This window comes from Panthera tigris, chromosome B1, assembly GCF_018350195.1.
Source record: "Panthera tigris isolate Pti1 chromosome B1, P.tigris_Pti1_mat1.1, whole genome shotgun sequence".
In the NCBI taxonomy this organism is placed as follows: Eukaryota; Metazoa; Chordata; class Mammalia; order Carnivora; family Felidae; genus Panthera; species Panthera tigris.
Genome location: NC_056663.1, coordinates 142,436,718 through 142,460,744, shown reverse-complemented (window position 1 = coordinate 142,460,744; position 24,027 = coordinate 142,436,718). Strand labels below are relative to the sequence as shown.

Genomic DNA, 24,027 nt, shown 5'->3' with positions numbered 1-24,027 from the left:
TCATTGAAAAGTGAAAAGCTGTCAATTGTGGCCCAAGTTGCAGATGGACCTTGAAGAATATATACTTGCGGGTTTCCAAATTTACTATTACAGTTTGATACTATACAATTACTTCATTCTTTGAACATTAGACTTGGGTTTAAATGAGCCCCAGTGCCCTCTTGTGGATATGAGACAATATACAGAGTACTGCTTTGAGTTTTGTTTTTTTCATCCCGAGGACTACTTTGTGTACTTGTGTACCATTAATCTAAGGTGAATCTGATGGTAGCAAGATCTCAAGTCATGCAGCCAGACAGAGGGTTGCTACTTACAAGCCTGGTGAACGTTAGATTCCTTATCTGATAAATGGCGATAATAACAGCATTCACTTTACAAAGGGTCTCGAAAAGATTAAAGGAGGTTTAAGGAAATGTCCTTCCATTCCTACTTTCCTAAGATTTTGTTTGAAACATGAATATGCGTTGAATCTTATCAAACGCTTTTTTTTGGGGGGGGGGAATCTTTTAAGGTATCCACTTTGTTTTGTATGTTTTGTTTTGGGACCCAATATTACAGGTTTTTCCCAGAAGTTGACTTTACTTCCACTTTGTATACTTATAATACTTATACTAGCACATAGTACATTCTCAATAAATCATATCTGTGAATATTATCAATATTCTTAACAATAAATCCAGAAGGCAGGGAAAGGTAAATAGAATGCTGTATCCTGAAACAACTTGGCTAAAGGTGCTAGCACCCTCCTCTCCCACCATGCCATCCTACCTTATTCCTGATTCTCTGAGGCAACAACTCAACTCTTAACCATTTTTAAAAATATTTGTGACCATATTTTTAATAATGTGCCTATATGAATTTTTCTTGATTTTTGTCAGATGCTGGTACTGTCTGTTGACTTTCTATTAGGTAAGATGAAAATTTAGCTCTTATAGTTCTCTCCCTATATCCCCAAGTCTTCTCCATTTATAAATGGGATAATTTATACAGATATAATTTGTAAAGATATAAGATATAATTTGTAAAGATAATTTAATTATATATTTTTATAGTTGGCCCTCTCCACCGTAACCAAAAGGACGGACAAAGGCACAAAAGAGTGAATACTAACAAAAGAAACCTAGATTCATATTGTTAATGTTGAACAACACGGGAGTTGAGTCTTAAATGAGACAAAGAGATAAATTTATAGTTAAAAAAATACAATTTAGGGGCACCGGGGTGGCTCAATCGGTTAAGTGTCCAACTTTGGCTCAGGTCATGATCTCATGGTTTGTGAGTTTGAGCCCCATGTAGGGCTCTGTGCTGACAGCTCAGAGCCTGGAGCCTGCTTCAGATTCTGTGTCTCCCTCTCTCTCTGCCTCTCCCCAACTTGTGCTCCGTCTGAGTTACCCAGGCACCCTCTGTCTTTGCACTTTCTTGATGGTGTCATTTGAAACACAAAAATTTAAAATTTTGATAATGTCCAATTTAAAATTTTTTTCTTTTGTTACTTATGCTTTTGCTATCATATCCAAGACACCATTGTCTAATTCAGAGTCATGAAAATTTATGCCTATTTTTTCTTCTAAAAGTTGCATAATTTTAGCTCTTTGATATATTTAGGTCTTTGATATATTGAGTTAATTTTTGAATATAGTATCAGGTAAGAGTCTATCTTCTTCCTTTGCCCTTGGATATCCAGGTGTCTCAGTACCTTTTGTTAAAGTGGTTGTTCCTCCCCCACTTAATTATCTTGATGCTCTTGTCAAAAACCAATTCACTATAAATATGAGGGTTTATTTCTGGACTCTCAGTTCTATCCCATTCTATTTATGTCTGTCCTCTGTACCATACTGTATTAATGACTTTATGCTAAGTTTTAAATCAGAAAGTGTTAGTTCTCCAACTTTGTTCTTCTTTTTCAAGATCATTATTAGGTATTCTAGATTCCTGGAGTATACATATGAATTTTAGAATCAGCTTGTCAATTTCTACAAAGAAGTCAAATGAGATTTTGATAGAAATTGCATTGCATCAGTTTGGGGAATATTGCCATCTTAACAATATTAAGTATTCTGATCCATGACCATGGATGTTCTGCTACTTATTTATGTCTTCTTTAATTTATTTTGATAATGTTTTGTACATGTTAAGAATATGTTTTGTACTTCTTTTGTCAAATTTATTCCTAAGTATTTTCTTCTTTTTGATGTCATAAATGGGATTATGTTTAAACTTCATGTTCAGATTTCTCATTGCAAGTATACACAGATCATTTTTTAAACATAAATTTGAGGGGCACCTGGGTGGCTCAGTCAGTTAAGCATCTGACTTCGGCTCAGGTCATGATCTCGCGATTCGTGAGTTCGAGCCCTGCATCGGGCTCTGTGCTGACAGCTCAGAGCCTGGAGCCTGCTTCGGATTTTGTGTCTGCCTCTCTCTCTGCCCCTCCCTTGCTTATGCTCTGTCTCTCTCTGTCTCAAAAATAAATAAAACATTTACAAAAATTATAAAAAAAAACAAACATAAATTTGAATGCTTTTCTTCTGGTGCACAGTCTACATTTGCTGCAAAATGCTGCCTATTTTATTTCCCTGGTTTGTTTGCTGTAATTTATTTACCTACGTAACTCCTGAAAACATTTGAATTTTTGAATCCTGATTTAAAGCATTTAAAAAGTTCTTTTTACGTATGTGGGTTGTAAGGATAATTAGCAGGTACTTCTTATACTCTGTAAATACTCCATTAGGAAGTTTTGGACATTTATGTAATAACTTGTTAAAAAAAATTTTTAATGTTTATATTTCAGAGGGGGAGGGGAGGGGCAGAAAGAGAGGGAGACACAGAATCTGAAGCAGGCTCCAGGCTCTAAGCTGTCAGAACAGAGTCCAACGTGGGGTTTGAACTCACGAACCATGAGATCATGATCTGAGCCAAAGTGGGACACTTAACCCACTAAGCCACCCAGATGCCCCATCTAATAACTTTTTCTATGTAGAGATTAATGTATCCCAAAGTGAACTTGTTCTTATCTTATCATTTACGTTATCTAGGTCTGGCATTCTCAGATAGAGGAGATACATGCTGTTCTCACCTTCCAGATCCTTGAATAATGCCAAAAATTCAGATCACTCTCAGCACAGTTGGGAAAATCTGAACATTTTCAGGGTTGACTGAGGAAGGGTTTAAGTGGGTACTTGCAGGTACTGTTGGTGGAACTATAAAATGCTACAGGCTCTTGAAAATCAGTTTGCCAATAACAAAAGATAAAGGTTGTAACTTTTAACACTATAATTCTCTTCCTATAAATCTAATATTCACATCAAGATTTATAGAGAGTCTTCATCAGTATTATTTTATAGTGTGAAAATGTTGAAATCAATCTATATGTGCCATGAAAAATATTTACCTCTGCATGGAACAAGACTGGCAGGAGATACAACAAACTCTTAATGTTATCTCTGAAGAATTAGAGAATGGGTTCTTTTAACTGTCCTTATAGTTTCCATAGTTTTCTAAAGTTTTAGGGTTATTAGAGTGTATTACTTTATCACCAGAAAAATGTATTGTTAAAAAAGTGGCTTGAGAATTTTAGAACACTGTCCAAAAGGCCTGGGAGCTTATGAGTAAAACATTTAGCCAGTGTCCCCCCTCCCCTCCCCTGCCCGAGATGAAAGCAAGAGCATTAGGATAGTGGTACCGGATACCAGCCTGAGGATGGAAATTTGTCTCCTCTTGCATCTGTGCCCATCCATGAAGCTCTTCGTTTTTTGCTTCTCTTGCTAAGTGGAAAACCTTTCTCTCTCAAGGCCTACAGGGAAGGGGTCAGGTGGTATTTGGAAGAAACTAAAAATTCCAGGAGTCTTTTCCCTCTAGCTAAATAAGATTGGAGTTTCGCCTCTCCCTAAACTAAATACATTCTCTCTGTTTTCTGTTTTCTGTTTTCAGACCCATCCCGAAATTGCTGTGTTCATTCACGCTTTAATTTCAAACAATGGTTGGACTACCTATATGTTCATAGCAGTGAATCGCAAACTTGATAGACATCGGGATCCCCCGAGAGCTTGTTAAAGTTGGATTGGGAGGTCCAACCGCTAGAGATCCTGATTCAGTAGGTCTGGCTGGGATGCAAACTGAGAATTTGCATTTCTAACAAGTTTGTGAGTCATGGTGTAGCTGCGGGTCTGAGGACCGTGGTAAATGAGAGCAGAAGGAAGGGAGATCACAGGATGTGGATGAAGAAAGGTACTAGGTGAATGGGTGCTTAGGGGATCTTATAAAGTGAAACTGGATAGGGGTGAAGTCAATGTGATGCATAATGATAAAGAGTTAAAAGCACAGACTCTGTACTGTACAGACCCAAGTTTGAATGCCCGCTCTGCCAGAGGGAGCTGTGTGATTTTTGGTAAGTTACTTAACTTGAGTTTCCTTAAGTGTAAGATGAGGATAATAATAGTTGTTGCTTCAGAGGGTGACTGAAAGAACTGAGATAACAGACAACAGCAGTTACCACAGTATCTGATCCGAGACGGGTGCTCTATAAATGTTGGCTCTCACTTTTGCTTCCTTGGCTGTGTTACAGATGACCGCAATCCCTTGGAAATGCTTTTACTGGATGAGACATATAATAGATTTGGACACACTGGTTCTTGCTGCCATGTACATTGAGGGTCTGAGTTGTTGAGGACTTGACCCACGTGTACATGCTACCAGTGTAATTGTCCCGAGAAGCGGTGTGCCGCTTTTCGTTTCAGTCTGGGTCTTGGTTTTCTTATCTGTAAATTTACGGGAGCTGAGCTAGGGAATTTCTTAGATGTCTTCCAGCTCTGAAATACAGGTTTATCATTGCCAGACCAACTCTATGAAATTGGACTTTCTTCACTTAGACACAAGGTGGCAGCGGAAGACAAGACTCTTGGCTGCCATTTGCCGGTAGGATAAACTAATGTTCCCCAACCTACTGGGTGTAATAAGAGTACAAATGACTTAAAATGAGAACCCACTCTTAGGGGTTTCTATGGGGCTAAAGTTTAAAGTCCCTAGAATGATGCTTATATCACTATCGTCAGAATTTTCCTGTTCTTCCAATACATATACACAGAAGGTATGGAGCCATTACTCAGCACCTGCCACACACACACACACACACACACACACACTCACAACCCTTCCCCAAGGCCCTTTTCATCATGGCTACTGCTTTTCAGAAAAATACCTGCCAAGTTTTCACCTGTGATAAGCTGGGGGCTACATGGCAGGGTGGCAGCCGTGTGCTTTGTGAGGTAAAAACAATAATTTTTCTTCCAAATCTATGAGGACTTTTTTTTTCTTCCAAAACATAGTGGGCTGGTAGTGCTTACCCAGGGAAATAAATTTCAAATAAAACACCCTTGTGTTGTGGTTGCATTTATATGTGTCCCGGTTCCAGTCTGTGGTAGGAGAGGCAGAGCTGTTTGGGACATTGTGATCCTTGGTTGCCTGTGATCCCCGGCCAGGTGGGCTGGGAGGGGGTGGGGAAGAGGCAGGAGACTGACCATGAAGTGAGATGGGCAAACATGTTGCAAAATCGAGGAGCTAGAGAAGGTGCTTCTAAGGATTCCTAGGGGCAGAGGCCAGGGTCCCGGTTTGGGTGCAGGCCAGGTGACCTTTAGGAAAGGAATTTCAACCTGAGGTCTAAGGGAGTGGGCATGAGGTCCAAAATACATGACCTTTCTCCAAGGACTGAGTACTTCAAGACAGAAGTCAGCCTAAAAGTGCAGATGGAAGTAGAATGGAATGGCTAAAAAGACAGGGCCAAGGGTCAAGTTAAAGGTTTGGTTAAAGACTAGAAGGAAACTGATACATAATATTGGGAAGAAGGTGTTTAATGGTTTAAATGCATGCCATATGACTTGAGCAACTTGAAACTGTGTTTATAACCCCCCCCACCCCTCCCCCCAATAGCATTTAGCTCATTCCTGAGATTTGCTCCCATGATGGTAAAGAATGATTGGCTGTCATCTTGAACAGATTTTTGGGATGCTCTAGATCTCTGTAGGGAGGACATGTCCAGAGAAAGGAAAGCAGGGCCATGTTACTGTCAGTTTATGAACCGAGTCTTGATTTGCAGAGAAAATTCTCTTCCTTCTTTCTTTTTTTTTCCCCTGCTGAGTGGTAAGAACAGAATAATCAAGGAGAACAGCAGCAGGAAGTTGGCAGATTTGGAATGCTGACCATTTCCTCGAAATTACTTTGCTTTCCACCTTCATGTGCCTGCTTTAGATGCTATAGCCTTTGCAGGGTATATGGGGATCAAGGCACAAAGAGGGAAAATGCTTAATCTTTGAATTTGGTGGCCTTTTTGGGAACCACTACCCAAATTACCTCCAAAATGAGTGGGGTTGGGGTGGGTAAAGAGGACTTAACATGGCTCTAGGGAGCTTGGGGTGACAGGAAGAATGCAACAAACTTGAATCACACATTTATCTTACAGGTTGATGAGGGCATTCCTAGGGAGAGAGAATTAGCAAAAAATCCAGTAAAGACCTATCATAGACCTGAATGATGACTAACTGAAGAGGGCTTTATGGAGGAGCTAAGGTGGAAAATGGTTAGTATTTTGCTAAAATACAGGGAAAAAAGAATCACAGCTGAGTCTTGGATTGTAACTGATTTCCTTGGCAATTTCATAAAAGTACCCAACTGTGGAGCACCCCCACTCTGCATGAACGAGTCCTATAAAATGCCTCACCGCTTTGCACAGTGCCACTCAGGCCAGCCTGGTGTTAAGTTTCCAGTCGGAGCTGGAGCAGGTGGTTGATTCTGTGTCAGAGACTGGTCCTGGATTTCCATTGCCTTCAGAGGACACTCCACGGAGCTGTTGTACTGTTGGATCTTTCACGACTCCCTAACAGATGTTTGCGCATATGTTGTAGTCTCTGAAAGAGAGAGAACTCCAGGTAAACACAAGAAAAAGCTGTTCAAGGGGGCACCTTGGTGGCTCAGTTGGTTAAGTGTCCGACTTAGGCTCAGGTCATGATTTCGTGGTCGATGAGTTGGAGCCCCCCATCGGGGTCTGTGCTGACAGCCTGGAGCCTGCTTCAGATTCCGTCTCTCTCTCTGCCCCTCTCCCACTCGTGCTCTGTCTCTTTCTCTCTCTCAAAAATAAATACACATTAAACAATTTTTTAAAAACAAAAGAAAAAGAAAATGCTTTTCAAGCTGACTATGGGAGAAGGGAGAGCTGTTTGCTGATTCCAACTCTAAAGTTTGGGAAAAAACAATACTTCCGTCTCCTTGGTCACATTTACAGCTAGTTATTTCAAGGGTGAAAGGAGAACTGGGCAATTGCTGAAGTAAAGCCTTTAAAAGAAAATGACTTCATTGTCATTAGCAAACACTCACAGTGACAAATCTCTGTCCTCACTTGGGAGGCATTGAGAAAATGCTGAAGATAAGGGAGAAATTTAGAGGACTTGGGACTTTGCTTTTTCTTATCTAGGTCAGACATTTTTGATCCTTAAAAAGTGATATACCACTGCATATTCATTAGCTCATCATTATAATATTCTGCTGCTACAGTTTCTGGACTGGGGTAGAACCCATGAGTTTATTGAGGACGAATGACCTATAAAAACTAAATCAAAGGCTAATAGAAAGCAAGAGGCAACTTAATGGATTTTTTTTTCAGTTTCTAAAAGCCTAAGTATTTAAGTGAAAAGTATGAAGTATAGTAACATTTTGTAGGCACTTTGGAAAACAGTTTAGAAGTTCCTCGAAAAAGTTAAATGCAGAGTTACCATAGAAGCAGGAACTCCACTCTTAGATATATACCCAAGAGAGGTAAAAACATACATCCACACAAATGTTCATATGAATGTTCACAATAGCATTATTCATAATATCCCCCAAATGAGGGAAACCTAGATATCCATTAACTGATAATCGATAAACTGAATGGAATATATCCATTCTGTGGGATATTATTCAGCCGTAAAAAAGGAACAAAGCACCGATATATGCTGCAACATAGAGGAACCTTGAAAACATTGTGCTAAGTGAAATTGTCACAAAGGCCACATGTTGTATGACTCCATTTATATGAAATGTACAGAATAGGTAAATCCATACAGATTGAAAGAAGATTAGTGGTTGCCAGGGCTGGGTGTGGGGGAGAATGAGAAGTAACTGCTAATGCATATGAAGCCCCTTTTTGGGGTGATGGAAATGTTCTGAAATTAGATGGTGGTGATGGTTGCATGACAACGTGAATATACTAAAAACCACTGAATTGTGTGATTAACAAAGGTGAATTTTATGACACGCGAATTTAATTTTATGGTATGTAAATTATATCATGATAAACTATGAAGCATGAAACTTTATGTGAAAAATATACTATTTGAGGGGCGCCTGGGTGGCTCAATTGGTTAAGTGTCTGACTTGGTATCAGCTCAGGCCATGATCTCATGCTTAGTGAGATCAAGTCCCGAGTTGGGCTCTGCACTGATAGCACAGTGCCTGCTTGGGATTCTCTCTCTTCCTCTCTCTCTGTCCTTCCCCAGCTCATGCTCTTTGTCTCTCAAAATAAGTAAGTAAGCTTAAAAAAAAGAGAAGTACTATTTGAAATATAACCCAATTATAATAAAAAATGAAGTATGGGGAAGGAGAAAAAAGCAATGGGGAAAAGTGGAAGAGAAAACATTTAAAAAACAAACAAAAATATTTAGCACAAGAAAGAAACTGAGACTAAAAGAGGAGAAAGGGAGACTGATTCCATGATTTTTGACATAATAGAAAATTTCTCTCATTGTTCTTTGGGGTCATTTGAACTGTGGTCTTCAAATTGTTACTGCCTATTTATTATTGCCTTTTGCACTTCTAATTAACAAATTGACCATTGTTTCCAGTCTTCTAATTGACATCTGCCCTTAAATGGTTCAGTGGCTTTGTTTTTATTTCAGTGGAATTAATGAACTGAGGATGTGAAAGTTGTCTTGGTTTGCAGAATCAGTCATTAACTAGAGTTGGATATTACATTTAAAAACCATTCAAATTCAAGCTGAGGCTTGTCTGAATAAAGGTTCTCCGTCGCCAAATATAATTCCATTATTTATGGTCATGTTGAGAAGTCCCACATTGAGAAGTCTTTCTTCTGACCTAGGATCGATGACTTATCACTCTTACCCAGTTGGTACAACTTTATGAAGTCAATCTTGCACATGAATTGGTCTTGACCTATTCTCAAACACCAGATGGGTAGAAAGCTCAGCTTATTGACATAGGGCCTGGCATCGCTATGATTACATGTGAGTCACTTCTAATAATCAGAAATGATACTTCATAATGACACAAATACAATGAGAGAGGTCGGGAAAGTCAGGTTAGTGGAAAATTATGGAAACAAACAGTAGACTAAGAGGAGATGGGGGTTCTGGTCCTTCTCCTCCTCTGGTCCACCACAGAGTCTTCCCTCTCCTCCACCTTCTGTGGTCAATCAGTTACCGAGGCTGCTAATTTGACCTCCTCCTACTACTCAAACTTATTCTTTTTTCTCCATATTTCTTCACCTCTAGCCTGATCCATTGCAGTATTGTTGTTTCCCAGTCTCTAATCTTGTCCCCCCTAAAATCCACCCTTCATATTATGAAAATTTTTCTAAAGTTCAAATTATGCTATGTCTCTGCCCCATTAGTTTTCTGTGTCGAGAGCAGATGAAGCTCTAAGCAGAGATGCTCATGGTGTGAAGGATGGGGTTCCCTTGCAAGACCATCAGACTTTACCTTACTTGAGCCCCTCCCTAGGAACCCAGAGTAGTCCCTGCACTGAATGGCCTGAGTCAGCTGACACTCCAGTAACAGCACTTTACTGAGTTGTCATGATTTATGAGAAAATGAATATGATTAGAAAAAAAACAGAAAAGAAACCCAAACCATCAGCTAATAGAAATAATGCATTAAATACCTTACAGAAATACAAAGTCCCAGTGCCAGTCCCTGGGAAAAGTCCAATCAATGAAGACTTCGGCCTCTAGTCTTGGTTCTCTAAGCTTCTGGTCCTGGGTCCCTTTCATGAATTATGCTGCTACCTCCAATTCCAGCTCCAGTCCACAAATACAGGGGAAATTTGTGAACAAAAGTATTATAGGGAGGCCTGGGAACCTCCTCTGAGTGAGCCAATGCAGGGAGTTTTGTTTCCAGCCAAACTTTCATCATACCTAGAACTCATTGATGTGGTATTTATGTTCTCACTTGAGAAAGTCCTTTCCTACTTTGTGAAACTTCTGTTCATCTCATTATCATTAAGACTGTCTTCAAATACATTCCCTGGCGATATGACTTGGTGACTTTCTTATCCCCAATCTTACAAAGGGACTAGGTACTTAGTGCTCAAAAGACCATTTGAAGGGTAACAGTAAGTTTTCTGCTAAATCACAATTGCCTGGTCTGCTCTGTTGTAAAAGGAGTCTGAGCTTTGATAGGTGCGCTATGCCTGCCATGGGTGCAGATGGGGAAGAGTCCATGTATTTGCCCATCCTGGATCACACCCTCATTGTCTAGGAACTGGTGAGTCACCCTCGTTTATTAGCAGTGGGCACTGAATGGGTGTAGGCAAATTACCTGGACTGTTAAAGACAGAATGTCCAGAGGTCCACTCCCTTCCCTTCCCCATTCCCAGCAGTAAAGATGCATGCATCCCAAGTACAAAATATTCCTAACCCTGCATGCCCAGCAGACTGGTCTCAGCTCTGCCGATCTAAACTCAGACTGTGTGGCCTCTCAGAATTCCTCTCTGACTAACTTGTCATTTTTTTTCAGATGCTGTGCTAGATAGAGAGATAAGATTTGGGATTCTTGTCCATGCAAATGAAATTTAAAGAATTTCCCTTAGTTGAGTTGCCGACTTACTAGAGAAATCTTAGGGTTTTTTCTTTTTCTTTTTGGAAATTTGGAAATTTCTTAAACGTCATGGGATCTCTTCTGTTAATTCCCAGGCCAGTGAGGACCTAAGTATGCTAGCAGAGAGAAGAAACGGCCAGGTGTTTGCAAAGTAGCACCCTGGGCCAGAACTTGTCACCCTGTGACCTCAGACTGCTCCTGGAGCCAAGGCCTCCTAGGTGCGCACCTGTAAAAGGATGTGGGTTGAACAATCTACTAGCTGTCTCACTGCAGCATTGTGGCTACAACAGAACAATGGCAAATGTTAGGAATGGGACACAAAACCTTTTTTCTTCCAAAGCAAATGCTATGAATTATTTGTGGTAAACTTCCTTGATTCAGTTTTTTTTTTTTTTTTTAATCCAGAAGGTCATACTTCAAAACAAGAGATGTATTTGTTGTAGGAAAATTTCTACTCAAATAATTCTTAGAAATTGCAAGATGGTTATTTTGATACTGTATGTATGTGTGTCTATGTGTGTTCCTAATGAAGAATGAGAGCTACACTTTTACTAATCATATCAAGTATCAAATTATCTCAACTTCTGATACACAGGGGGAAAAGAATCAATGACTCTGTTAGAGGTACTTTGAGAAGTCTCAAACCTCAAGAATCCTTTAGGTGCTGAGCCCCCTGAGGGCAGGGACTACATGTATTCATCTGTATAGTTGTATAGTCTCTGACCTATATCCCCCTCTAGCACATACCAGGTGCTCAGTAAATGTTTGTTGTGGTTAAATGGGAGCCTTTATCTGGTAACTTTGAATTCTTTTTTTTTTAAGTTTATTTATTTTTTTTGAGAGAGAGAGAGAGAGAGAGAGAGCGAGCACAAGCAGGGGAGGGGCAGAGAGAGAGGATGAGAGAGAACCCCAAGCAGGCTCTGCACTGTCAGTACAGAGCCTAATGCGGGGCTCAATCTCATAAACTGTGAGACCATGACCTGAGCTGAAACCAAGAGTTGGATGCTTAACCAACTGAGCCATCCAGGCACCCCTATCTGGTAACTTTGAAAGACAGGCAAAAGTAGAGTGAATTCTCATTAAGGCATACAGTTTTCTTTCATTTTCTGTCTTCTCCTCCACGCCCCCTCCTTTTCCTCTCTTCTCTTCTCTTCCTTTTCTTTTCTTTGTATGTGTGTGTGTTACATAATCTGAATGATTTGAAAGGATTTAAATGGCTCTTCAGGTTTGGTAGTGCTCTATGGAGGCTGCTGGAAAATGAACATATTTCCAAACATGTACCATAACAAGTTTGGTGCCAGGCATCCAAGCTTATTTCTGTGTACTCTCTTATTTACCTGCAGAATATTAAGATTGGTACAGGTTAGGGAATCAAACCCTTAAGGGCTGTATTGAAGTTTCTTTTTATTGGAAATGACGTACACCCAATTAAGCAAAAAGAAGCTATTTATTGGATCACCACAGGAAGGACAGGGGCATGCCAGACCCTAGAGACAAGTGGAACTGGGACATTGAGTGGAGCCAGGAACCCTTTCTCCATCCCTCAACATCGCCTCTCTCTGCTTGTTGTCTTCTTCAGCCCAGTAGGCTGAGATCTACTCCCTGCAAGTGCAGAAATCCCAGGGAAGGCTCCTGATTGGCCCTGCTTAGGTCACACGCCTGCCATGTGGCCACTGAGGCACTCCGGTTGGTACCCTGGAATCACAGACTGCAGCCATGAAGGGGCAGTTCCCACAAAGAATGGGGTGCCTTTCCCAGAAGAGAGGAGGGCGAAGGATAAACAATCAAGCACATCTCCAGGGGCCAGGGAGAAGTCATAGAAACCACGGACTGAAAGAGTGATTGTTGACAAGAATCCCCAGTTTGCTTCTAAATGTTCAGAAGGGTGCATTTAACTTGAGTGACTTCAACTCTGCACTTGGATAAACAGGAAAAAGAAAAGAAATAGACAAAATAGGAGAATCAACTTGGCTTGATGTTCTACTCACTGAGTGTGTCCTGAAATGAGAAGGGGTGTGTGTGTGTGTGTGTGTGGCGTGAATCTCCTTGGTCTCATTTATTCTCATTTTGTCATGGAACAATCTCTCTTCCCCCTGACTGTACTGTCTAAACATATATGTTTTTCGTAGAACTTGGCACTTAAATTCAAGCCAACCCCTTTATTTAGTGCTGAACCAGAAAAGCAGAGATCATTTCCAACACTTTGTGGGGGCGGGGGGGGGGGGTGGTGGGTGGGCAGGGGACAACTAACTGTGCTCAGCTTACAAAGAGGCAGTTGCTAAGGTGGTGCGTTTCTTGATTTTTCAGGCCAATTTGACTATGTGATTCTTACTATATACACTGACTGATTTTAGAAATTAAGGTGCTTCTTATGTTTCTGTATGTGATTCTGAGTGTATTATTGAGGTGATATGTCTTTACTACATCTTTCCTGTTTATGTGGGTGTCAGGTAGAAATCAGGATGACTCATGAGTAGATTTGGGAGGTGTGAGTTGTGGTAGTGTTGCAATATAGGGGCTCTGATATGTATAGAGCTTCTTATATCTTAATCATTCTTCAACCTTCTGCTTGATGCTTTAATGGGTGTACTTGACCATAGACCCACAAGGCTAGGTTCTTTTGGATCATCTAATTCAGTCTTCCAGCTAATTCCTAAATCCCACAGGATCATCCAGGGTGGGATTGAATACCTCAGTAACCTAGGACACCCCTCATTTAGGGCAAGCCTCTAATCTTCAGGTAACTCTGACCATTAAAACGATATTCCCCATATAGTGAGCTCCGTTCTGAATTCCTGTAATTGATACCCTTTGATGTTAGATGTGCTCCCGGGTCACATGGAAATCATCTACTCCCTCTTCCTGTTGGCAGCATTTCAAGCCTTTGAGAAGACGAGACATATCCCTCCAAGTCTTTTTTTTTTTTAATTTTCCCTGCTTTATTTTCACCAGGTGTTCCTGATGATAATGGTGATGTTGATGACAACGCTAGTAATAATCGTCAACATTTATTGGTTACATATTATGTGCCAGGTGTCATTCTGAGCAACTCATATATATTAATTCATAAACCCCTTAACAACTTTATGAGGTAAGCACTACCCCCATTTTATAGATGAGGAAACTGAGACAGAGAGAGGTTTGGTCATGTGCCCAAAGCTATACAGCTAGTAATAACAGAGCCTAACTTTGAACCCAGGTGGTTTGGCTCCCAAGACTTCCCTTTTAATACCATTGCTTGATGACACTCCTGCGTGTGATCCAGATTGCCCCATCTCTGTTAGAATGACGTCCAGAAGTGGATACAGTGCTACAAGCACGGTCTATGGACTGCATTTTTATACTTACTAAATTTCTTTTTTTTTTTTTTCAACGTTTTTAATTTATTTTTGGGACAGAGAGAGACAGAGCATGAACGGGGGAGGGGCAGAGACAGAGGGAGACACAGAATCGGAAACAGGCTCCAGGCTCCGAGCCATCAGCCCAGAGCCTGACGCGGGGCTCAAACTCACAGACCGCGAGATCGTGACCTGGCTGAAGTCGGGCACTTAACCGACTGCGCCACCCAGGTGCCCCTATACTTCTGTTAGTGCCACCCACATTTCCGTTAGTTGTATGCTGTACCTCATAAACACTGAAGCAAAGGGGAGCTCATCAACTTTTTTTTTTTAACCAGTGTGGTTATGCCGGTGCCTCACACAATGTGGGAAGTTAGTCCAGACTAAGCCACTTAGAATAATTACCACAGCTTTTCCCCAATATTTGGGCAACCAAAACTAGGGACCATGTATTATAAAAGAGAATTCGCACTGTGTAAGAGAATCAACAACTCCTGTTATAGCAATCAAAGTTCATTATTTCCATCTTTGGATATGAGATAACTTGCTGAGGTTGCTGCTGTTAAAATCAAAAGAGTTAGCTAAATCATATGGTTCCATTAGTATTTGGTTCTATAATAAAAGGCTTTTTTTTTTTTGAATCATTCATGATCTTATCTCTAACATGCATTTTGATTAAAGTTGAGTATCTTTGTAAAAATATTGACCAATGATTAAACATGGTGGACAGAAACTGATTTACAGGCAATAAGCCCTGAGGTTTTAAGTGATCAGAAGGCTGTATGTGTGTTGAAAGATAAACAGATAATTTTCAAAATTAACATTTTATAATTTGCTGTTACAAACATATTAGTGAACTCTGAAAACTGGCCTAAATTTCTGGGACCTAAATAAAATATCCTGGAAGAAAATAATGACAGTCAAGTCAGTAAGATGTAGTTTGTTTTATTTTTGAGTGTTATATCCAGCCATCCTGACAGCTATGTTCCAAAGCTCCCAGCTCCCTGCTGAATTCTCTATAAGCCAATACCACTCTGCTTGCACAAAAATTTCACATTTTAGTGCAGAACATTGACATGGTACAAGTGGGGATGGCATAGTCACTGTGGCCCAGTGACGTCCAGGATTAACAGGAGGTGATGTAGATGATTAACGTGAAGTTGCACATGTTGTTAAATTTTCAAATTTTTTTACTTTCAGTACATACTACTCTACTTCACTTACTGATTTATTCTTTTACTCATTCATTCAGTGGACAGTTACTGACTCACAGGCCTATTGATAAATACTGGGAATACAATAAGACACAGTCCTTTACCTTAACCATGTGATCAAGCTTACCATTATCAATAATAAGTATTGGTAATCAAATCAAGTGTCATACAGATAGCTGGAGCTACATTGGTGGTGAGCACCACATGACATATAACCTGTCAAATCACTGTGTGGTATGCCTGAAATAAACATTATGGGTCAGCTATACTCAAATGAAAAAATTAAGAAAAAACAAAACAATGAATGTCATAGTATGCTTCCTGATGTGATGTACTAAGACACAATGTCACCCTTGTCGTTCTTTGCCATAGTTGTTTAACCTGAATCTAATCATGAAGAAACAATTAGACAAATCTAAATTTGGGGACAATCTATAAAACTGGCCTAGGCTCTTTAAGAATATCAATGTTAAGAAAAGAAAAAAGAAAAAAAGACAAGGAACTGTTGCAGTATAAGGAAATTATAGAAACATGATAAATAAATAACTAAATTTTGATTGAATCCTGAACTTTTTTTTAAAGCTACTAAGTCATTGTTATGACCATTGGGAAGTTCAAATATATATTACTTATATATTATGTGTTGCATGTAATCTATAGTATATTATTGTATTGAGGCTACATTTTTGGAGTATGGTGATAATCGTAATTATGAAAGAACGTCTTTACTCTTGGGAGATATATACTAAAGTATTGAGAGAGAAATGTTATGATCTTTAAAACTTTCAAATGATTCAGTAAAAAAAGGTTTTATATCTATATTAATAGATATATTAATACCTATTTTATATTTATGTTACACACTGACTTTATATTTTATTTTATTTTTATTTATTTATTTATTTCATGTTTATTTTTATTTTTGAGAGAGAGAGAGTCTGAAGCAGGCTCCAGGCTCTGAGCTGTCAGCACAGAGCCTGACATGGGGCTCGAACCCACAAACCATGAAGTCACGACCTGAGCTGAAGTTGGACACTTAACCGAGTCACCCAGGCACCCCGTTGACTTTATATTTTATATTAATAGGTATATTAATATCTACAGTTGACCCTTGAACAACATAGGTTTGAATTGTGCAGGTCTATTTGCATAATTTTTTTGATAAATGCAGCACTGTAAATGTATTTTCTCTTTCTTATGATCTTAATAGCATCTTCTTTTCTCTACCTTACTTTATTATAATAAGCATATAACATATAACATAAAGAATATGTGTTAATAAATTATTTATGTCACTGGTAAGGTTTTCAGTCAAAAGTGGGCTATTAGTAAAGTTTCGGGGAGTCAAAAGTTGTAAGTGGATTTTCAACTGCATCGGGTCAGTGCCCCTAACCCCCACATTGTTCAAGGGTCAACTGCGTATTATTGTGTTTCTCTGTAAATAAAGTAATTTTATTAGTTTTTGGGGGCTGCCATAAGAAATTACCACAAACTGGGGAGCTTAAAGCAACAGAAATTCATTTTCTCATTGTCTGAGAGGTCAGATGCCTGAAATCAGGGGCCATGCTCCCTCTGAAACCTGTAGGTGAGGATCCTTCCTTGCCTCTTCCAGGTATCACTTCCATCTTTGCTTCTATCTTAACGTGATATTCTCTCTGTGCGTTTGTCCAAATTTCCCTCTTCTTATAAGGGCACCAATCACTGGATGAGGGCCCATCCTAATCCAGTATGACCACATCATGTCTTGATTATATCTGCAAGGACCCTATTTCCATATAAGGTTGTATTCAGAGGTACCGGGTAGATAGAAACCTGGGAGGACCCTATTCAACCCAGCACAGCACATAAAGATGGTACAGAGGGAGGGGAGAGGATGGAAGAGTGCACAATGTGACGAAATGTAAACACACGGTGAATTTGGGTGAAAGGTATGTGTTTATTGCACCATTCTTTCAAACTTTCTGAATGTCTGAAGTGTTTCAAAATAAAATAAAATTTGGGGAAAAAAATAGGCTATACAGAAGAAGAAGAAGAAGAAGAAGAAGAAGAAGAAGAAGAAGAAGAAGAAGCGGCAGCAGCAGCTGCCCTTGCCCATAGGCCATCTGAAAGTTATGGAGGACACAGTTGAGGGACATGCGTCATCATGATCTCAGTGCATGTGTGACAAAAACAGAGACAATGAAGCTAATTTGGCTTGGGCACATCAGGAAGGGTTTCCATGAGAAGTGACACCCAAGCCAAACCAACGGTTTTGAAGAACAGCGTGGGGGTCAGCCGCAGGGGTGAGGGCACACTTGGGGAGCTGCCAGCAGCCCGGAATGGTTGGAGCAAAGGGTGCATGCTGGAAGATGGTGGGAGTGGAGCCTGCAGAGAGGCAGGAAGAATGTCAGGGAGGGTGCTGCATCGAGAGAAGCCTTTCACCAGGAAGACCAGGAGGAGCCAAGGCAGGGCTCTAAGCAAGGTATAACTTGAGCACATTTTTGTTTGGGGGCTAGGTATGTGGAGAAGCCTGGAGCCAAGCCAGGTGGGACAAACAGATAAGAAACGAGGGACATCACAGGAAGGGAGGATGTATGAGAGCTGGGGGGGGGGGGGAGCTAGAACCCAGAGGGCTTTGTTGCTGACCACATAGAGAGAGGAAGGGGAGGCGTGGGTGCCTGGGTGGTTGGTGCTGTCCCTCCCTGCAGGGGGTGCAGGAGGAAGAGAGGAAGGGCTGCAGACAGAGAGTGGTGGAGGGAGATCTAGGCTATGCTCACTTTGGACATGTGGAACTTGAAGGCCCAGGTAGAGGGCCTCCAGGGAGGTGACCTGAAGCCCAGGAAATGGACTAGGCAATTTGTACACATATTGGTGTTAGGTGAAGTCATGGATTCTGAGGAGATTTCCTAGTTATAGTGGGGAGACAATAAGAATGTAATGACAAATAGAAGGCCAGACACTCTGAGATGCAGGGCAAACAAAGAAGGCCTGGCAAAGGAGACGAAGGAGAGGAGGACAGGGAGAGAGGTGGGAGGAAAGCCAGGAGCGTGGCCTCAGTGAAGTCCATGAGAGTGTGTTTGTGAGGAGGGAGTGGGTGGCCACATCAGACAGCACACAGGGACCGAAGGCACTGAGACTCACACCAGTCCTTTCCATTTTGCAGTTGGGAAGTCTCAGACAGCAGTTTCAATAAGGCAGAGGCCAGATGGTCAAGGACTGGGCATTTAATAAAAGGGAAGGAAGGATAGAGCCGATCAAGGTAGAATGTTCTTTCCAGAAACTTGGCTGAGAAGGGCAGAGAGATAGGCAATAGTTATCAGGAAGCAAAGGGTTAGGATCAGTGTTTGTTTTCACATGAGGAGAGAAACTGGGGCATGTGTACAGGCTGAGGAGAAGGAGCCAGCAGAGAGTTCAGGCTGAAGATAACAGAGAGCAGAGATCATTGACCACACAAGACCTGAGGAGCTGGGACCCAGAGCACAGCTGGGAAGAACCCCGTTTTCACCGAGATGGTGAGGCAGGGGCTAGAGGAGAGGGAAGGCGTGGGCCTCAGACCTCTGTGGGGCCTCATGAGGGAGAAGAGAGAGGTGGACAGAGACCAGGCTGGGTCAGAACTGTGGATATTGTGACTGGGGCGGACCAGAGAAAGGAGGCAAAAACAGAGTGACCCATGAGGGAATTTGGAAGCAAAATGGTAAGCAAAATAAAATGTGAAAATGAAAAATCAGAATGACATGTAGAGTTGGAGGCAGAGACAGGGACCCAAATATTATCCCCTCAGGAGATCAGTATTCCTCCTTGTTTAACGAAACATGACTTCTTCCCACCCCACCCCTTAGGTGCCCACAACGGAGATGTTAGGGTTCAGCATCAGCTCCTACAAGTCTTGCTTCAGTGGCTTTGTGGCCAGGATTCCCAGAGAACAGGTTTCCATCAATACCACTGGTACAGGGAGATGGGTTTGTGGGCAACCCTGAGAGCTGTGTGTGTTTTTGGTTTTTGAAAGAGTAGACCGTTTTCTCTCCCGGGATTACATTAACTGTTAAATATCTAGGTGTTATGGTAACTAGCAGAGGGCCACCTGATCCGGAATTTAGGAGATGTGTTGGCTCACAAGCAGAACAGTCCAAAGGTAGGCATGATTGGACACAAGGCTTACATGATTTCCTCTAAAAGGAATATCTTCCTCTATTTCTCACTTATGTTTCCCTGGCAATAGCACCATTCACAGCCCCCTATGTGGTTCCTAGACCTCCATCCTTCCAGATTTGAGTCCAGTGCAAAAGAGCAATCATTTCTATCCCAGCTCCAGCAAAGTCAAGTCTAGACTGGCTTAGGAGAACATGATGTATTCACCACTCAGGCCCAGGTCATATGTTTTCACTGGAACTGTCTGGGTGGAAAGTGACCAAGAGGGGGTTCCACTGAGGAAACATGGGCATAGTAAACAGGAGACTGTTGGTCAATGGATAATGGATAGCCCAAACCACAGAATTCACAGCATCTGGCTTATGTCCAGAAATTCTTTGTAGGGTGAAAAAAATTTTTTAAAAATAATAATTATAGAGGGGAGCCTGGGTGGCTCAGCAGATTAAACATCTGGCTCTTGATTTTGGCTCAGGTCATGATCTCACGGTTCATGAGCTCAAGCACCATGTCAGACTCTGTGCTAACAGTTTGGAGCCTGCTTGGGATTTTCTCTCCCTCTCTCTCTGCCTCTCCCCTGCTCTCTCTCTCTCAAAATAAATAAACACTAAAAAAATAATTATAGATTTATAGGAAGTTGCAAAAAATAGTACAAAAGTGTTCTGGTGAATCTTTTACCCAATTTCCCTAAATGGTTTATTATATCTTACCTAATTATAGTACAGTAACAAGTCCAGGAATTTGTTATTGGTACAATGCATGTGTATAGTTTTATCACATATATAAATTCATGATATATATATGAAATTTAACCTGAATCTAATCAAGAAGAAACAATCAGACACATCTAAATTTGGGGACAATCTATAAAACTGGCCTAGGCCCTTTAAGAATATCACATATATTGTCTGAAAATGCCATTTATCACATATATAAATTCATGTAGTCACTAGTATAATTAAGATACAGGACCATTCTATCACCACAAAGAGCCCCTTCATGTTACTCCTACATAGTCCCTAATCACTGGCAACCACTAATATGTTTTCCATTTCTAATTTTGTCACTTTGGTAATGTTATATAATATAAATGCTATTCCTTTTTATTGCTGAGTAGTATTCCATGGTATGGATATACCACAGGCTGTTTAACCACTCACCTACTGAGGGATGTTTTTGTTGTTTACAGTCATGGGCTATTACAAATAAAGCTACTGTCATCAGTTGTGTACTTATGCAGAACATAAGTTTTCATTTCTCTGGGATAAATGCCTAGGAGTATAGTTGCTGGGTCATATGGTAAGTGTATGTTTAGTTTTTAAAGAAGCTACCAAACTACTTTCCAGAGTGGCTGTGACATTTTACATTCTCACCATCAGTGTATGAGAGATCAAATTTCTCCATATCTTTGCCAGCATTTGGCATTATTACTATATTTCTATTTTAGTTACTCTAACAGGTATTTAATGATATCTCAATGTGATCTTAATTTTCATTTCTGTAATGGTTAGTCCTGTTGAACACCTTTTCATGTTCATCATATATTCTCTTGGTTTAAATGTCTTTTCATGTCTTTTGCCCATTTTCCAATTGGATTGTTTAATGTAGAGGTTTTGAGAGTTTTTTTTCAGTAGAGTTTTTCAAGGTTCTTTCATCTCACTCTTCCAAGCACAGAACCCACTCTAATTTAGCTCTAACTACCAGGGTGTTGACTCTAAACCCATCCTTGCTTCAGCATGGGTGTAGGGATCCAATTATTATTATTTAGCAGGGGGCATTTACCCACCTATATCACATTTGAAAATATTTTGCTTTATACTCTGCTCTTCCCTGGCCATGCCCTGAGCTTTACCCATGTGCTGCCCCCAGAGCAATCTGGACTTTAGCCTCGGATTTCCTCCTGACCTCGTTGTTGGCTTTGTGAGCTGAAACCAAGCCTTGGGAATTGTACCTCTCTTCCTGGATCCACATGATCTGGATGCCAGATGGATGGATGGATGGATGAATGAATAAATGAATGAATGAATGAGTTAACGGTAGTAGGCTCCTATGCATGGCTATTCTATGCACCAGGCACTTTGGGATTTGTCTGTTATCCCAAAAGGCAAAGAGTAGATGGGAAAGGGAAGAAATTTAAATATCTAACATCCTAAAGACAGTGGCTCCCTTCAAATATCATCAGTTTGTAGCCACAGGAAGGAAAGAAAAGAATGTGGGAGAGAAGGCCTCCCGGAGGAAGTCTTGGGTACACGTATACCATGCAGGACAATCGCCTCCCTGACGCACTTGGAGTCTCTGGCAGGTTATTTTTAACTGCCACATTGTAAAGTCAATGTTTGCACTCTGATAAGTTCCTGTCCAGTGGCTTGTTCTAAACTCTGGCCTGGGAGGTAACCATGAGAGACTAGGAGTGGTTTGTGAGAGAGAAACAGTGAGTGAAATATAATCCTGTAGCTGCCAGCCTCAAGAGCCACGACAGATCAAACAATCAACATGTATTGTGTCCCCTGCTTGCATCACCTGGTCATGAGTTGTTAGTGGAATTTGTGGAATGGATTGTTCTCTTGGAGTCACCCAATATCCCTGAACAATGGGAGCACACATTCTTGGTTTTATATAAGAGCTAAGAAGGAATGTTCCTCCCACCCAATCAGAAGCAGGGAGCTGTTGCTGATGTCCAACTGCCTGCCTATCTGCCTGCCTTTTCTCTCTCCTTCTCCTCATCCTCCTCAGGAAAGAAGAGAGAGGAAGGGAAAGAAAGCTAGACCCATTGTGCGGAGGTCACCAGGAGAATGATGCCACAGGTTGGACAGAAAATAAATGTGAAATACAGGAAACAAAGGATGCCCTGGGTTTTTCACTTGGTAGAAGGTGTTTTTACTTCTTTGTTGGCTTTTCGCATTGAATACTCTTATAGAAAAAAAAAAAGGCATTAAAGTATGAGGTTTCTTACTCATACATTGAGATTTAGAAGCTAAGAAAGTCCCTTCTTCCAATTGCAACATTTCAGGGCTTTTTGGTTGTATGTAACACAAAGCTCAACTCAAACTGGGTTAAACAGTAAGAGAGTAACTGACTCAGTACTGGAAAGTTCAGAAGCAGTGGTTTCAGGGTTGATTTGGTGTAGTACTTTGCCAGACATCTTTTCTTTACCTTCTTCTGGTGTCAGTTTCAAACTAAGGCTGGCTCCATGTTTCAGGGTTCATCTCGAGAGAGAGGAGGCCTGCCCTTGGTGCTGGCTGATCATCCTCAACTAACACCCTGGCCAACACATGTCATGTGCTGACTGGCTGACGCTCGGCTTTCCTGAACCAGTCCAGCAGCCACACAGTGGCTCACCCTGATGGGACAGGAGGCACAGTCACCTAGTCTGCTTCAGAGTGAAGGAAGGGGGCAGTGAATACTGGGTGTCAACCCCAGTGCTCCCCGCTACATGTCCTAAAAAGCTCTTTTTAATTCCTGCCCTTAGAACTCCTTTAGGAGGACCTCAAGCCTCTCATTCCGAAACTTGAGATAAAACTGAAGTGGTAAAAAAAAAAAAATTTAATAGTAACAGTGAATTTACACTAAAATGTGTCAAGGGAGTAAATTTTTGTTCTTATAAGTGTCAAGTGAGCTAAGAAGTAATTTTATTTCCCTAAAATTGAATTAAATTAACTCATAAGCCCCAATTTCTTCTTGATAATAGAAAACTAACTCTTTCTAATTCAAAGTAAATTCAATTACTTGTGATTTAAAATCCAGTTCTTTTTTTTTTTTTTCCTCTTTTGAAAAGCACTGGTTAGTATTCAATGGCCCTTCCTCCATGACTTCAAACCACCGGGACACAACCCTCTGTCCCCCCCCCCCCCCCCGCCAAAAAAAAAGCCACACCCTTAATCTTCTCTTCAGTTCTCTGCTAAAGAATTTTACCTGTACAATAACAGTCTGCTTTGAGAGGTTTTCCTTCCCCAGAACTTCAAAGTAGTCCTAGAAGAAAGAGAAAAGGGTTTATAACACACCACGGCACCTGCCAATTCCCTGATGGGTATGAGAAAAAATGCCTGCCAAGCTACTCCATCTAGGAACTAGTGAGTGCATGTTTCTGATGTGGGCACCACTGGGGGTGCTGCCTACCCTCACCAGTGATTCAAGACCAGCAGACTCTCTCTCTCTGAAAACTCCAGCACATCAGGATAAGAACTATGTCAGGATGGGACTCTATATAGGATCTGGACATTTAAGGAGTGGGCCACTACGAGGTTCTCCCTGTGAGGAGGTCTCTCCTGAACTGGCTTTGGCTGTTGGTGTCTATCCTCACTGCCATTCACTGCTGATGACCATAGTATACCCCTGTTCTTTGGCTTCCAGTTACACACGGTGATAAGGGCATTCCCAAGCCACTGGCTTTCCTTCAGCCACTTTTGCCCAGTCTCACGCGGGAAGGGTGTGAGGGAAGCCATGGGAAAGCATCGACTGCTCAGAGTGTTGCTCTGACACTCCAGGAAATAT

The 24,027-nt window shown here is 41.0% G+C and overlaps 1 non-coding gene across 1 annotated transcript; it reads right to left on the bottom strand.

Moving 5' to 3' along the window:
- Positions 1–23,612: 23,612 nt before the first annotated feature.
- Positions 23,613–23,745, bottom strand: LOC122238273. The gene has a single exon (XR_006217218.1). It is a non-coding gene; the product is annotated as a small nucleolar RNA SNORA3/SNORA45 family (small nucleolar RNA).
- Positions 23,746–24,027: the final 282 nt, after the last annotated feature.